The 17241-nt window shown below is 43.6% G+C and overlaps 1 protein-coding gene across 1 annotated transcript in view; it reads right to left on the reverse strand.

The window, feature by feature from the left end:
- LOC117539349 (diacylglycerol kinase zeta-like) overlaps positions 1–792 on the reverse strand; it is a 71415-nt gene extending 70623 nt beyond the window's left edge. Inside the window, 1 exon segment of the mRNA XM_034205505.1 lies at positions 667–792. The gene's annotated coding sequence lies outside the window, so the exon portion shown is untranslated.
- Between the last annotated feature and the right edge of the window lie 16449 nt (positions 793–17241).

Consider the following 17241-nt stretch of genomic DNA (forward strand, 5'->3'; position numbering starts at 1 on the left):
CCCTCAGCTGGCAGAACTGCTAACTGCTCCAACACTTTGGAAACAACTACGAGAATGACAAGAGGGAACCAGAACAGAACAGTAAGAACGCAGAGACCCAAACAGGAGCTAAAGAAGCGGAGGTGCTAACACATCACACCATAGTTAGTTAACTATGTTTTATCAAAGTATTCATTAACGCCTTTTTGATGAATGTAAATATTTGGAGTGTTAACACACCACTGATCTCCCAGTGTGTCAGATGCACAAGGATGTATTGTGTGTTTCAGTGTTCTTTGATAACTTTACATGATGTTCTGTTTTTTTAAAGATATTATTGTAACTGCTCTATATTATTATGATTACACTGAAAAAAACACTAACCACTATTCTACCAAACCTGAAGTTGTGGGACACACTGAGGTGGCACGACCTTGTCTTTGACTCATATTTGAACCCCCCCCCCCTTTTGTCTGACTGAAAACTAAGAAGAGCACAGCACTGCACCAGCCGCTCACTATCACTGAGCATTACTCAGGTCACTTTCACAGAGTTTAAACTGTTGAATCTAGATGGTATACACACAAACACAAAAGTTCTTCCAGCCTTGCTAGATGCAATATTTTAGGAACTTCATCTTATGCAATATTGTTTATCCTAATGAATATTTGAAATGAGAAAGCAGACCTGATTAAGGCGGAGAAACGTATCCATCCGAGCTCTCGTGTATCTATGTGGCGCGCTCACACTGCACTGAGCTGAGCTCTGACAGCAGATGTGGAGCAGAGAGGGGGAGAGGGCGAGAGACACAGCAGGAGCGTGGGAGGAAGAGAGAGAGGGAGTGGGTGTGGCCCAGAGAGAAAGAGAGGACTAAAATAACTTTGTGTACTTCCTGAACGAGTCGGTGAAAAGTTGTAACAAATGTTCACACACACACACTGAGGGGAAGCGGAAGCAGCTCGGAGACGAGGTACATTCTCTCTCTGCACAGTGTTAAGTGAACACACACTCTGCAGGTGTGAGGAACACACACACAAGCACACACAAGCACACATCCAGAGTGGAAAAAATCGACATAAACATGTGCCAAGTAAATTCCTGAGAGCACACGCACCAATGCAGAATTCTAGGGATTTTTTTTTTAAAGAAACGAGTGACATTTGTGTTACAAACATGACTGTGAACTAGTTTAAAGCCACATGGCTAAAGTGAGTCAGAGGACTTGCAGTTGGATATTTTACTCAAATGAGTCCTATGATAAAAATGTATCAGGATAAATACATAAAAATGTAAGCACCCTCCACACACTCCGGCACACACCCTTTAAAACTGGACCCGATAAACCGCAGTGTTTATAGGCTGCCAAGCTCAGGACACGACTGTCATCTTTGTTACTGTTGGCATGACAACTGCGGCCCCTGTTGCCGTGGGAATCATGTCCCCCTCTCCACATGATGACTAGTGACCCACTGGCAAGGTTATATACACACTCACTCCGTATCACCCAATATCACACATTAGAGTCCTGCCCTGACTGACACTGTGGAAACAATCGTGTCTTTATAAATAAAGTTGAATGAAACAATGCACAGGCTGTTGATGCAGGGGTGTGTGTGTGTGTGTGTGTGTGTGTGTGTGTGTGTGTGTGTGTGTGTGTGTGTGTGTGTGTGTGTGTGTGTGTGTGTGTGTGTGTGTGTGTGTGTGTGTGTGTGTGTGTGGCAGCAGCAGGGTCTGGAAAGATCAAGTCAGGGCAGAGTCCAAGCCAATGGCTCCATCTGCTGGTCAGTAGCAACTGTTACACCCACATTCTCTCTTGCAGTCTTACCTCCTGGTGAAGATCTTGAGTCCAGTGAAGGACTTGGAGCAGCCTGTCAGCATCTCCTGCTCTTCCTCCACACAGATCGGGGGGGGCGAGGTGAAGAAGGAGGGCAGGGTCGAGGAGGAGGAGGGCAGAGAGGAATTAGACGAAGATGATGCAGAGCTGAATTCTCCATCGCCTCCTTTCAAGTTTATTGAGCCTTCTCCTTCTGTGTCTTCACTTTTAGGATCAGGGGCTCCACAGCCCTCAGGTCCTGGTCCCAGGTCAGCCCCCAGGTCAGACTCCATGACAGACATGTTCACTTCCTGTGGTCACTTATCATTTCAACAGAACAAGCTCCTGTTTCTGGGTAGGTCTTGCAAAATGTCAAGTTGTATTTCTGAATATCCCCTGTGTATTCCAAGCAATCCCAAAGCAGTGTTTCTTCAAGTGTTCCAAATATTCCCAAAGGAATTCTTGGAGTTCAATGGAAAGCCATGTATAGGAGCAAACAAATCATCTGACTGCAGGTTCTGAAGGCTCTCTATTAAACCACCGAGCTGCAAATGGAATCTTCACGTCATGAAGTGGTCATAGTAGGAACTATTCCTTACAATCACGAGACAAAGAGGACATTTAAAGAAGTCCTCTGGAGCTGGGATGTTTCCAGAGCCAAGGGACTACACACACTGTTACTATGTGTTCTTCTCTGATCAAAGCATAACGGTCTACACGTTTGAAAAATACTGTACATGAAGAATTACTTCTAAAACAATTAGTATTATTAAGGTTTTAACTCAAACTACCATTCAGAAATGTATTAGGCAAAAGACCTTAACTGCTCCAAGACTTCAAAAATGGCCACCCTGCAGAGGCTACAAAGTCAATAATCCACATGCCAAAGGTCTTTGCACAAGACACACAAGGTGTGCGTGTGCGTGTGCGTGCGTGTGTGCAGAGATTAGTGCTGAGTCCTGAGGGAGAGATAATCCACAGCATTCCACTCCATGTCTCCTCTGTCAGCAGCAGTAGTCAGCAGTGTAGTCCAGAGTTGTCACTCTGTTCCCTCTTCTTTGTTTCTTCTTCAGCTTCTCACTCCTCTGCCTCCTCCACCCTCTCTTCTTCTTGTCTTCTTTTAACTAACTTAACACTATTTCATTTCCTCCTCCTCCCCCTCTTCTTCTTTGGTTTCTCGCTGAGTTTAATTACACTCCATGTGAGGCACACACTGACACACACACACACAGTTGAGCTGCACGCTGCAACACACACTTTCATAAACACAAGCTGATCCTCTACTACCCGTCCGGCTAAAACCAGGAAGTGGATAATGACTGAAATCAGGTCCTGCCTGTTAGCTGCCCTGTCACATGCCTGACTGAAAGTCTCTCTCTCTGACTGCTGCCAGGTTCCCTGCTCTGTCGCATTATGCTCTGAATGTGGAAACGACTGTGTATGAATACTAGGTTATAGATGTATACATTAAATAGATACAATTACAAGAAACCAAATGATAAAAAGTTCACCCACAACAGTGCTCTATTTGATCCCCCTAGAGGACTTCCTGTGCTCTGTTTCTACAGTTCTTCTACATTGTGTACAGGAAAGCCACAAGGCGTCATATTGTGACGGTAAATCTACAATGACTGAATGCACAATATGTGAGAAGTTGGGAAAAAAGGACCCTTTCTTTTCATTCTAATCACACATGGTGTTATCTAGCATTTTGATCAAAGCACACCACATGCCAACATTCACCCACTCACACACATTCATGCACTGAAGTCAGGCCGCAATACAAGGCTAATACACACTCACACACCTTAGCTCTACCTCCTGAGGCACACACTATGGCCCAATTCCAAACCACGCCCTACACACTCCCCCTCCGTGACGGAGTGAACTCCGTGGAGTGACACTCGCAGCTCAACGAGGCTCCCTCCAGTCAGATGGAGGGAGTAAATACAGCAGCAAGCTTTGGGACGGCCTCCCCTCTCCGGCAGAAACAGGAAATGCCGTAACTGTACGTAACAACGGTTTCAAATCAGCATCTCTTTGACAAAAAAATCAAATGAATAACTAAAATAAAACTCCAAACATCTTTAATTGTCTCTTTTAGTTTTAAACCTGATGTTTATAAGCTTCTTAGTTTTTGCAACAGTCTGTAAATATACACAACTTTATAATAAAATGCACAAATGTACCTTTTTCTAGACTAAACACAGGTAGGCCTACGATCCTAAGTTAAGAATATATGAGGTTATCATGAGGTTGTTAACATCGCAGTTTATCAGTGGATGTTTGCTGGAACTACTTGTACACAGCGTGTTTCCTGACGGACACACACAGCGTTGAGAGCGGTCAGGTAGGGCAGCAGGTGAAGTCAGCGCCGATGCAGACTCGCTGTTTGAGGCCTTGATAACCCACTCCTCCTCCACACTCGTTGGTTTGGAACAGCACTTAATGTGCCGGACCCTCCGCGCGAATGAGCAAACGGAGGGGTAGTGTGTAGGGGTAGGGTGTAGGGGGTGGATTGGAATTGGGCCTAAATTCCAGCAACAGGAACACACACTTCCACCTGGACAGGAGGCTGGAGCCAAAGTTGCGTACAGTTAGCGCAGAACAGAATAATGTCATTTAGAAGTGTGCGTAGGTAGAGGGAGAGTGAAGTACAGTGTTTCTGTGTGTGTGATTAATAAAGGAACATCTCACCCAGTGGAAAACTCTGACTCATTTGTGATTTTACAACAATGAAGATGTAAGGAACAGAGGTGGAAGATATCAGGCTTTGATACACACACATAGATTTTTGCCCACATAGTATTAAAGTAATGATGGCGTGATTCAATGTGAGGCGAATAACAAAGTTTAATTCATATTTGATCAACTAAAAGTGGGGGGAAATTACATTTTGGCAAAAGCATCACCAAGCTGCTCACTGACTGTTTAACACACTCAAACAAACACGCTATCACTTGCACACACTTCATATTTCTCCACATGAGGGTGCTGATGTCCACACAATGAGCATTCAGTTCCTCTGAGTCCACTGACAGGGTTTCCTTTGTATTGATCTGGAGAGGTTTATTTATAGTCATGCGTTTCATTCTCTCATTAGGTGAGTTCGAGCAAAGCTTCACCATGTTGAAACGAATACAGAAAAACACTGTTAAGCCTTACATTCTGAGTTCACTTTGCAAAGCTGGACCACTGAGACTTTATATAAAGTATATGACTGTTTTGTTCAATTGCTTACACACATTTTTGAAAACAATTCACAAAACCCAAAGTGTAAACCACCTCACATACCCTGCAAAATGAAGCACTGCACTCAACACTTTTGCACTAAATGGCACACACTTCAATCCTAATACAAGACACTTTAACAAACCATCACACTTTTTTCTGCTTTGCCACCGACACACAGCATCCTATAACCTCCAGAGGGCGCTGTCACGTCAATATAAACAGATAATGTCAATTGTCTAGGGAGGACAGTCTCTGGTTGCTTCCAAACGTCAATCTTTCTTAGGTTCCTAACGGAGTGAAAGGACCCAGAATGAGTGAGTTTCAGCCATGATAAGAGCTACAGGAAAGGAGCTTCAATACCTTCTTTATAAACTCCATCTGGACCAACCTTTAGGGCAGGGGTTCCCAACCTTTTTTCCTAAGAGCCCCCCCAAATGACTCCTGTTGGAAATTGCGCCCCCCCCACACACACACACACACACAAGGGGGGCCGGGCGCAACAGCGGTAATTCAAGTTTCAAAGTCTCAGAAATGCTACAACGACTGTCACAAACTGGATGAATGTGAAGTATTTAGTTAAAGGAGGATGAAAGCGTAATTAAGGAGCACTATTGGAGTGATGGTTATTGGATTCCCGCTGAATGAAGAAATGAAAGGACGGCGCAAGTGGAAACAATTCACAAAGGGATTAAACTGTTTAAAACACATGCTCAAAGTAAACCGGATTTTGACGATGTGTTTATGTGGATTAAAAAGGCGTAAATAATCTACAAAATGGAGGAGACCGATCTGATTGGAGCAACTGTGACAAATAATCCAATTGAAACCGGCATGGACAATGACTATGTTTTAAAATGCGCTTATCCAGAAAAGCCTGGTTTGGACACTTTACGGGCAGAAGAAACATTTCTATTAAAGAAAGAATTATACATTTCTGTCTTTTTATGCCTATAATAGCGACTAACTTGAATTGTATTCAAATGAATCAATTATTTTTTATATTTTATTGTAATGTAAGAGACAAGGCTTTTAATGACAATCATGTATTGCGTTACAATTATATGTAAAAAAAAAAAAATCTGAATATCATATTTGGCCGCAAATCATCTGAGGCCTGGCCCTGCGATCTTTGGCGCCCCCCAAAGGTTTAGGGAAGGAAAGGAGAAAATGCCGTCCCACAATACTTTGCGGTGTTACCGTAACACAACATCAGGGAAACATCCGATCGTGGTCTACAAACTCAGATATTACCGGTGCCTCTCAATCAAGTGCTTATATGTTTTTAAATAAACGCTGATTACTGTAAAATGATCAAATGAAGTCAACATTTCATAGTGTTTCCTGGGTTGTGTGGGGTTTCTGAAAATGACCAAAGCTGCAGAGACTTTTACTACATGTATTTAAATTAGTAACTAGCTTTGAATGTAACTGTGTCTCAGAAATCTGGTTTGGCAGCCTGCAACAGTCTGATCTGAACATTGGATAATTTGACTACTTATCCAACACCTCGCTCTCCCTTATCACCCTGGTTATGGTGTCAGCATTACCTAACTCTCCTGGTGTATATATAGATAGTGTTTTACATAACAATACAATATCTATATACTTTGTGTAGGAGAGGGTATAAAAGCATGTCCCTGACACACACACACACACACCTCCCCTCTCCTCGCTCTCATCAGTCACCCACTCAGTATTTCCATGACAAATGAAACGCCACTCAACAGCCAGTATTCAGAAAGAATCCTTTTAGCTTCCCAACACCCACTGCTGACCTCCTTCCTGTTTATCTCTAATAAAACAGTCTGATTATAAATTCAAACATTAATCCTTAACCTGACCCCGAAGCAATTTTCCTGATGAGAAGCAGCACCTTCTCTTCTGTAGGGACATTTACAACTGCAGGTAAATCAGGGATCAAATAATACTTGAAAGACAAGACAGGAAGTTAACACTAACAGGAACACTGTATGGGCTCAGCAGTGTTGTACGACTAGTTAGTGGAACAGAAACTGTGAACAGACTTGAACAGAAAACCTCAATCCTTGTACAATAGCCCTTACATACAGTATATATATATTTATCATATGGTGTATTAAGTGATGTCTTTTCCTGGTTTTAAAAGCTGCATAACAGGTGTTTGGTATTCTCTTACAAATATAAGTTATATTATTTGGCTTTACCCACTTATTATATCCATATTCGTGATGATTATTGGTCAAAAACTAATTTATAAATCCATTGTTAAAGCACCAAGTGTCAACAATATCGTTGCAATATTGATATTGAGGTATTTGATGAAAACCTGGTGATATTTGATACTCTCCATGTGGATGAATCAAATCTGCACAATCTGTCTGCTGACTGCTGCTCCATCTGTGGAGGCCTCATGGACCATTGTTAGCGCCAACTACACCCGTGAGTCAGGTGAACTCCGACAGCGTGGTCCCACAGCAGATGTAACGTAAGTCCTGATTAAATGGTGAACAAATATAACAGAATGCTGCAGAGAATGGATCCTGTCATGCATCGAGCCTCGTCCATGTTTTAATAAGCATACCACAGATAGGTGAGATAAAGCCGTAAATAAAATGGTTGTAAATGACCACTATTCCTCTCCACTGTGGGGGTGGGGGCAGTGGTCGTGACATTGATTAACCTACATCCTGTCTGTGACCCTGCACACTGTCAGTACTAGTTCAGTTATATGAACATTTGCTCATATAACTGATCTGGTTTCAGCTGAATACGGACCATATTTTCCGAGGCTTTCATGTCCACGACAACAATACCAATATCACTCATGTAATCACTGCTAACCATTATCCAAGTCATACCAAGGTTCATGAAAGTGTATACCTTACAGGCAGCTGTTAGTTATAATTCAGATTCACTTTAAACAGCATGAACTGTTTTTCCAAGACAACAAAAGAGTGATAAAGCAGAGGCAGTAAGGCAACATTATTATCAAATAAGATTAGTTAGAAAATGTTTTCAACTTGAATTGAATTCATTTGGGTTTATGTAATATATTTTCTACATATTTAAGAATATAAGACAAGCACAAGTTTCATTTGTGAGCCATATTCCATTAATCTTTTAGAATTTTCTGTGCGGCAATTAAAAACGGACCAAGGGCCGCAGTTGGCCCCCAGGTCGTAGTTTGGACACCCCTGCTTTAGAGTGACCGATCACTTATTCCATGGAATCAGATTACCATGAATGTCTACAGGAGGTTTATGACACAAGTATGTGTTGCATTTACACATATAATGCTGCTATATAGTATGTTTGTCTCAGTCTATCATTTTACACAAAAATCCGTTTCTACAGGATGCATGGCATACAGAGAGACCTCAGGGGATTCATCTAGACCGTTTTTCTCAAACAGTGGTCCCCTCCATCCCCCCAGTGAGCTTCTATCAGCAGTATGGCGGAACAACATGCATAGTGAACAACACTCTGAGTGTGTCAGTTTGGGATTGGTGGGTTCCTGTCAGTCCTTTTGCCTCTTCTCTCTGCCATCTGGTGTATTGTTTTTTCTACATTATGCAACTTGTTTGGCTTGAGGCAAGAGGTGCATTGTTCCTCCCTCCCACGGACTCAGCTGGTCAAGTTAATGCATCAACATTTGTCAATTATGATCATCGATAATATCATCAGAATCTTGCCTGGGGACCATTACCCTCCCACGGATATGGAGGAGGAGAGGTGGGTGTCAAACAGAAACAGGACACATCTGTGAGGATCCAAAACTCAAATGTAACTTGTATCTTTTATACTAACAATTCATATATTCCCTGTCTTTGTGTGCCTTAGATTTTCTTTAATTATCTTTTTAATACATATAATATACGTGCCATGTTTACTCGTGAAACCCTTACCTCACTTAGAGGCCTTACAAATAGTGGACGTCCAGTGCGTCCACTCTCGGGAGATGTACATTAGTGGTGCGGTTACCCAAAGTGACAGACCTAATTTTACCCTTATCTCTGCCCCAGAGTGCACCTAAAATAAGCCGGCATCACACCACTTTTCAACACAGGAAAAGGGTTTGAATTGAAAGGCGGGGGAAAAGTGTTTTTAAACGTCTGGAGGATAGTTTTAGCCTGTCATATTGTCATATGTCATAACATTGAACCTCTCCTGGAAATGCACAGAATATGTACATTTTCAGGAAAGGGTCAATGTTAAATGATATCGAAAACCCACACTGTAAAATGTTTGGCTGTAAAATTACAGTAAATTACTGGCTACTAGTTGCATGGATTTCACAGTAATTGACTGTAAATATTTCACAGTAATTTACTGTAGATATTTTACAGTCAATTAGAATAAAAGTACAACTAAATACTGTGACTTTACAGTTGCCATGCCCATGGAGTTAATGTGATATAGCAGTACAGAGCTGTGGTATTATGGTACCTTACATAAATTACAGTAATTACCTGTATTTTCACACTTTTACTGTAGAAGTAATGCAATACATTAGCCAGTAATTTACTGTAAATATAAAAATGTAAATAATACGATAATATATTGTAAATTTGACTAGTTAACTGGGATTTTACCATAACTACACAATTCAATCAGCTCAATCAACAAAGAAAATGCCCATTTTAACTTTGTATTACTCCATTGAAGTACATTTCACAGTGTCTTGGACATGTTGTTTTACGGCCCCAACCTCTACTCCGCTGTAGTGGCTCATGCTGAGACCCACAACATGAAAGAATACACGTAATAACCGGTACTTGGTAACGAGCATTTATTGATAATCAGCTGTTTGCTCACACAAGCTAAACGGGAAACAAGAAGAGGTCTGGAGGACTAGCCAAAAGGAACAAACAGAAGGAGGGAACCCGAGCCAGCCACACCATGGGCTGGCTCGGTTAACCGGTGATTTAAAATGTTGGGAGAAATAGTGATTACAATGCGGGGAAACTGTCTTAAATGTGGACAGAGAGTTTACCCAGAGAACAGGCTGCTCATGCAGCACCACCACCACCTGGAGGTCTGCTAAAACCTCACTTTCCAAGGCAGAAATAGTGATTACAATGCGGGGAAACTGTCTTAAATGTGGACAGAGAGTTTACCCAGAGAACCAGGCTGCTGCTGCTGCTGCTGCTGCAGCAGCACCAGGAGGAAAAGGGGGAAGAAAGTATGGAGAGGACCTCACTTTACAAGGCATCGTGCAAAATGACAGGCTGAAACCCAGGAATAAGTGTTTGAAAGGCGGGGAAAAGTTGTTTAAAATAGTCTGATACTACCAGGGCTCATCGCTGCACTTTACAAGCCAGGAAAAGTGATTGAATCCTGGGTATACATGTTTTAAATAGTCTGATACCTCCAGGGCGCATCACCGCATTTTACAAGCCAGGGAAAGTGCCTGAATCCTGGGTACACATTGTTTAATTGTTTTTAAATGTGTGGAACAGTGTTTTGTCACTTTCAAAACTCTCCCGTCATTGGCCGGAGAAATGGGGTCAATTTTGTATTCAATCTGACCGTTAATATTCCAGTGAGATGAAGTACGTACAATGACCGGAGTGATCCCATGTTAATTTTGTCCAAAAACCAAAAAATCAAAAACCAAAAAACAAAAAACTAGCTATTCATATGGTCACCTTGTTATATTTATTAAACACGTTATTAATCAGAATCACTAACTCATAGTGTACTTTTTGTAAACTCTTAATCATTAATAAGGATATTAAATATAATAAGTAATAATTATTTTTGATGATCCTCAGAAGTGGTGCAAGAGAAAAACTCAACTAAAATGGTCAAACTGATTGGAGCATGATTAAATTGTGATTTGATTTGTCACTAATAAGTCAGAGAGTCATTAGGAGACATCCAAGACCTCTAATCATGTTAGTATAAGACATATCAAATTATACAGAATAAACACAATTATATTCCAATTAGCATTCTTCTTGGCAGGAAGAGAGGTCCGGTAATCATCTGTGACAACACACCACGTCCCACACCCATTCTAATGACCTGTCCTCACAGCCGTCTCTGTTGTCCCTGAACACCATTGTCTCTGGGTCATTACAAACACCAGATGCAGTGGTAACCTTTATTATATTTTGAGTAAACAGCACCTTGTTGTCACGTAAAGCTGCTCAGTCACAGTGTTGTACTCAGCCTCACACAGAGTAAAGGTGACTGCTGACTGAATCTTGCATTCAGGGCATTGCGTTCCAAGAATGCAGGGTTGTTGGTTGTTCCTAGAGTCTCTAAAAGTACAATGGGAGCCAGAGCCTTTTCTTATCAAGCTCCACATTTGTGGAATCAGCTTCCAGTTTGTGTTCGGGCGGCAGACACCCTATCCGTTTTTAAGAGTGCGCTTAAGACCTTCCTTTTTGATAAAGCTTATAGTTAGGGCTGATTAGATCCAGCCCCTAGTTTTGCTGATATAGGCTTAGTTTGTCGGGGGACATCTTACTTCTTCCTTCTCTCTGTCTATACCTGTGTACTCTCATGTTCCGATTAACCCAGCTTCCCCAAATGTCTTTCTTTTTGGTGTCTGTATACGCTGGGATCCGGAGTCATGGATGATCCTGCGCTCCTCTGTCCTGGATCGCGAGCCCTGTATCTTGAGTCGTGGCTGTGGTCCTGGATCATAGGTCCTGGATGGATATCCTCGTGGATTCATCTTCCTATTATACACACATGCATTTCCAAACATTTGGACTACCTATGTTGCAAATGTATTATATTTTCAATTTACACACGGCATCTATTGCACGTCTGTCCGTCCTGGGAGAGGGATCCCTCCTCTGTTGCTCTCCCTGAGGTTTCTCCCATTTTTCCCTTTAAAACTGTGGGTTTTCTTCGGAAGTTTTTCCTTGTACGATGTGAGGGTCTAAGGACAGAGGGTGTCGTAGTGTCATACTGATATTTTGTACAAACTGTAAAGTCCACTGAGACAAATGTAACATTTGTGATATTGGGCTATATAAATAAACATTGATTGATTGATTTATTGATTGAATCTAATGCCAGCATGACACTATGACACCACTGTTGTGCAAAAACACTTTTTATCTTAAAGTGTGTTCTTTCTATTTTTCGTCTCAATCTATACTGCTGTAACAATGTAAATCTGTGGGACGAAAAAAGGCATTCTGGTTCTCTAAAAGGACGATAAAAGACAATATCTGTGTCTTCAGAATCAGAATCAAGTTTATTGCCAGGTACGTTTACACATTGGTATCTGGTGGTGCGAGCATAAAAAATCTAAAAAAACAAGTTGCAAAATAGGTAAAAGAAATATATATATACATAAGGATAATAAAAAAGAAGTATTTTTAAGAAACAATTTAGCATTAAAAAAGGATGCTAAGGACAAGTATTTAAACCAATTTAAATGTCAAGCCCTCCACAGAGATGAAGGAGATCACAACCACTCAGTAAGTGTACTTCTGTGGGAAACACCTAACCACAGTAAAATGATGATGCTAATGAGGCTAATGTCAATCATCAAAGTAAACAGGTATGGTAAAAGTCAAAGTGGTGAGTGTACACGCTGCATTAGTGTATACAACACTGACAATCCAATGATGTAAAAGGGAAAGTACCTGGAGGACAACATGTCAGGTCTTTTTAAACTGATGCTACTGTTTGTGGGAAAAAGCAGCTCCACTAAAAAGTAAACCACACACACATATAGAGTGCCACAGAGAGACACTGATCTTATGTAACTCCTCTGGTGAGTCAGGAGAACTGACAGCCTGAGCCGCCCCCGCCCCCGCCCCCACCACCAACACACACACACACACACACACACACACACACACACACACACACACACAATCCCATCTAGATTACGGATTCTGCTAAATGATGTTGAGATTATGCCTCGTGCTGGCAGGGGCATAAGAAACTGTCTGATGAACAAGCAGCTTAACTGTGTCTCCGTATCTGAGACTAAAGCACAAAACACAGCTTACAGTTTTTCTCGATTGCTAACACACTAAAATTCTACATGAAGCACAATTATTTTAACTGACAGTCAAAGAGCAAAACATCGGCTCAAATCTCCAAAACACCTTTTCAGCTTTTCACACAATTTGCAAATCAACACGGCACTTTGTGCAAACCACTGCACACGTCTCTCCACGTAAGACACAGGAGTCTGACATAAAGTCACGTGTTAGCAGGTTTCAAACACTGATATTCAAAATGCCTCACACATGGACCAATGATCAAGAAACACGTTCCCTGACCAAACACCTGATGGCATCATTGTTGGCTCATCAATCAGGATGTTAGCACTATGAAAAGAACACAGGTGAGAACTTTCTTACAGCAACAATGGAAGAAAGTTGCAAGAGGAAGAGGAAGAGCTGGGCTGAGAGTGAGAGGAGGAGGAAGAGGTGGGCTGAGAGTGAGAGGAAGAGGAAGAGCTGGGCTGAGAGTGAGAGGAAGAGGAAGAGGTGGGCTGAGAGTGAGAGGAGGAGGAAGAGGTGGGCTGAGAGTGAGAGGAAGAGGAAGAGCTGGGCTGAGAGTGAGAGGAAGAGGAAGAGGTGGGCTGAGAGTGAGAGGAGGAGGAAGAGGTGGGCTGAGAGTGAGAGGAGGAGGAAGAGGTGGGCTGAGATTGAGAGGAAGAGGAAGAGCTGGGCTGAGAGTGAGAGGAGGAGGAAGAGGTGGGGTGAGAGTGAGAGGAGGACGAAGAGGTGGGCTGAGAGTGAGAGGAAGAGGAAGAGCTGGGGTGAGAGTGAGAGGAGAAGGAAGAGGTGGGCTGAGAGTGAGAGGAAGAGCTGGGGTGAGAGTGAGAGGAGGAGGAAGAGGTGGGCTGAGAGTGAGAGGAAGAGCTGGGGTGAGAGTGAGAGGAGGAAGAAGAGGTGGGCTGAGAGTGAGAGGAAGAGGTGGGGTGAGAGTGAGAGGAGGAGGAAGAGGTGGGGTGAGAGTGAGAGGAGGAAGAAGAGGTGGGGTGAGAGTGAGAGGAGGAGGAAGAGGTGGGGTGAGAGTGAGAGGAGGAGGAAGAGGTGGGGTGAGAGTGAGAGGAGGAAGAAGAGGTGGGCTGAGAGTGAGAGGAGGAGGAAGAGGTGGGGTGAGAGTGAGAGGAGGAGGAAGAGGTGGGGTGAGAGTGAGAGGAGGGAGGAAGAGGTGGGGTGAGAGTGAGAGGAGGAGGAAGAGGTGGGGTGAGAGTGAGAGGAGGAAGAAGAGGTGGGTGAGAGTGAGAGGAGGAGGAAGAGGTGGGCTGAGAGTGAGAGGAGGAGGAAGAGGTGGGGTTGAGAGTGAGAGGAGGAGGAAGAGGGGGTGAGAGTGAGAGGAGAGGAAGAGGTGGGGTGAGAGTGAGAGTGAGAGGAAGAGGAAGAGGTGGGCTGAGAGTGAGAGGAGGAGGAAAGAGGAGAGTGAGAGGAAGAGGGAAGAGGTGGGTGAGAGTGAGAGGAGGAGGAAGAGGTGGGGTGAGAGTGAGAGGAGGAGGAAGAGGTGGGTGAGAGTGAGAGGAGAGGAAGAGGTGGGCTGAGAGTGGAGGAGGAGGAAGAGGTGGGCTGAGAGTGAGAGGAGGAGGAAGAGGTGGGTGAGAGTGAGAGGAGGAGGAATGAGAGGTGGGCTGAGAGTGAGAGGAAGAGGAAGAGGTGGCTGAGAGTGAGAGGAGGAGGAAGAGGTGGGGTGAGAGTGAGAGGAAGAGGTGGGTGAGAGTGAGAGGAAGAGGAAGAGGTGGGCTGAGAGTGAGAGGAAGAGGTGGGCTGAGAGTGAGAGGAGGAGGAAGAGCTGGGCTGAGAGTGAGAGGAGGAGGAAGAGGTGGGGTGAGAGTGAGAGGAAGAGGAAGAGCTGGCTGAGAGTGAGAGGAAGAGGAAGAGGTGGGCTGAGAGTGAGAGGAAGAGGAAGAGGTGGGCTGAGAGTGAGAGGAAGAGGAAGAGGTGGGGTGAGAGTGAGAGGAAGAGGAAGAGGTGGGCTGAGAGTGAGAGGAAGAGGAAGAGGTGGGCTGAGAGTGAGAGGAAGAGGAAGAGGTGGGGCTGAGAGTGAGAGGAAGAGGTGGGCTGAGAGTGAGAGGAAGAGGAAGAGGTGGGCTGAGAGTGAGAGGAAGAGGAAGAGGTGGGCTGAGAGTGAGAGGAAGAGGAAGAGGTGGGCTGAGAGTGAGAGGAGGAGGAAGAGGTGGGGTGAGAGTGAGAGGAGGAGGAAGAGGTGGGGGTGAGAGTGAGAGGAGGAAGAAGAGGTGGGCTGAGAGTGAGAGGAAGAGGAAGAGCTGGGCTGAGAGTGAGAGGAGGAGGAAGAGGTGGGCTGAGAGTGAGAGGAGGAGGAAGAGGTGGGGTGAGAGTGAGAGGAGGAGGAAGAGGTGGGCTGAGAGTGAGAGGAGGAGGAAGAGGTGGTCTGAGAGTGAGAGGAGGAGGAAGAGGTGGTCTGAGAGTGAGAGGAGGAGGAAGAGGTGGGCTGAGAGTGAGAGGAGGAGGAAGAGGTGGTCTGAGAGTGAGAGGAGGAGGAAGAGGTGGGCTGAGAGTGAGAGGAGGAGGAGGAAGAGGTGGGCTGAGAGTGAGAGGAGGAGGAAGAGGTGGTCTGAGAGTGAGAGGAGGAAGAATGAGAGGTAGATGTAGAGCTGGAGGGAGAGGACGTGGACAATGAAGAATACTCTCTAATGAAATCCAGGCCACTTTGATTGACCATGTTATCAACCATGGTTTGACGATGAGAGAGGCTGGACAGAGGGTTCAGCCTAATATTTTTTTACTTTAAGTTTTTATTTCTATCTACTGTATTTGACAGAAGCATCATTTGTGTTTTGCGCTACAGAAACAACTGTAACTATGTGCTGAGATGCATGTTGCACAATATTATTTTTGAATAAAATATGATTTTCTTCAACAACTCATTTGTATTGGAAAGTGTTTATGTAGTTTTCACAGCAGTTCTTCATTTAGCAGGAGAAATGAGGTGTTTTGCACTTTGGGTGTGTGGTTGTGTGAATTGTGTTCTGAGAAACTGAGCAATTAAAAAAAAAACGTGTGTTAGCAATCGAGAAAAACTGTAATCTTCTGAAGTAGGGCGAGGGAAATGTGGTACGCATATCAGAACACATTCAGTGCTCAGCAAGTTTGCATGTTCAATGTCAAATACTTTCACGAAATTGCCCAGGTATGAAAGTTGCTTTCATTGTAGACTAAAGGCCGGACTCAAATATAACCTCCAACGAATGGTTGAAAATGTTTTTTTTATGTTTTTTTATGTGTCAATTGTACAGTGAAAATGAAAAAAGATTAGCTGCCATGTCTCTGCCATCATGACGCAATTCAGTATTATCAGTAATCCTAATGGGATTGTGTGTGTGTGTGTGTGTGTGTGTGCGTGCGTGCGTGTGTGTGTGTGTCTTGTACCAGACACATGGTTTATTATCAGATAACATTGTATGTGTGTGCTTTCGTTCTGTCTCTCACTGCTCCCATACACACATAAAACACAATAAGAAAACACAATAAGAAAACTGAATATTAATAGAACAAGATCCATGCCATCAAAATATACCGGGGTAAAAAAACGGTCAAACGAAGAGATAGAAGCCAGTGATATCAGGACAAGAAAGCTCCTCACAATGCATGGAGAGCGTCAGAGCAACCTTTCATTATGAAGCTAAGATCCAGGAGTGCATCCGGAAGATGGCCGCAATTGACGAAATGCTAAATGAAAGGCAGCAGAAACCTAATGAGGAGGCAGGAGGAGGGAAGGGACCATCACGTAAAGACAAACCCCTGCAGGCATGTCCCACCGACAGATAGAGGAAGTGGCTGATATCCAGAAATCACACCAGTGGCTGTAAAAGTCTGAACGATAGCTCAGAGGTAATAATCATGGCGGCACAATAACGTGCGCTGATCACCAGGTAGAGGCAGGGGGCTTCTTTACCCAGGTGCAGGCTGGGTAAAGAAGCCCCTGAGACAGTCCAGCACTAGCAGCAAGAGGTGTTATTTTAAAATTACACACATAGGCCCGATATACACTCAACGTGCACAGACAGGACCTATAGACATGCACTAAAGCAGAGGTGGCAGAGTGAAAGGGACACCTCTCCAGCTACCAGTCCACACTCGATCCAGTGGTGTAAAGTACATTTACTCAAGTACTGTATTTAAGTTTGAGTATTTGCAGTTTCTGCTACATGTACTTCTTCCCCAGAGGTAAATAGTGTACTTTTACTCCACTATGTTTATTAAATCCCTTTAGTTACTTTGCAGATTTTGATTTTTGATTCACAAGCTACTTTT

The sequence above is a fragment of the Gymnodraco acuticeps genome, unplaced genomic scaffold (assembly GCF_902827175.1).
Source record: "Gymnodraco acuticeps unplaced genomic scaffold, fGymAcu1.1, whole genome shotgun sequence".
Taxonomy (NCBI): Eukaryota; Metazoa; Chordata; class Actinopteri; order Perciformes; family Bathydraconidae; genus Gymnodraco; species Gymnodraco acuticeps.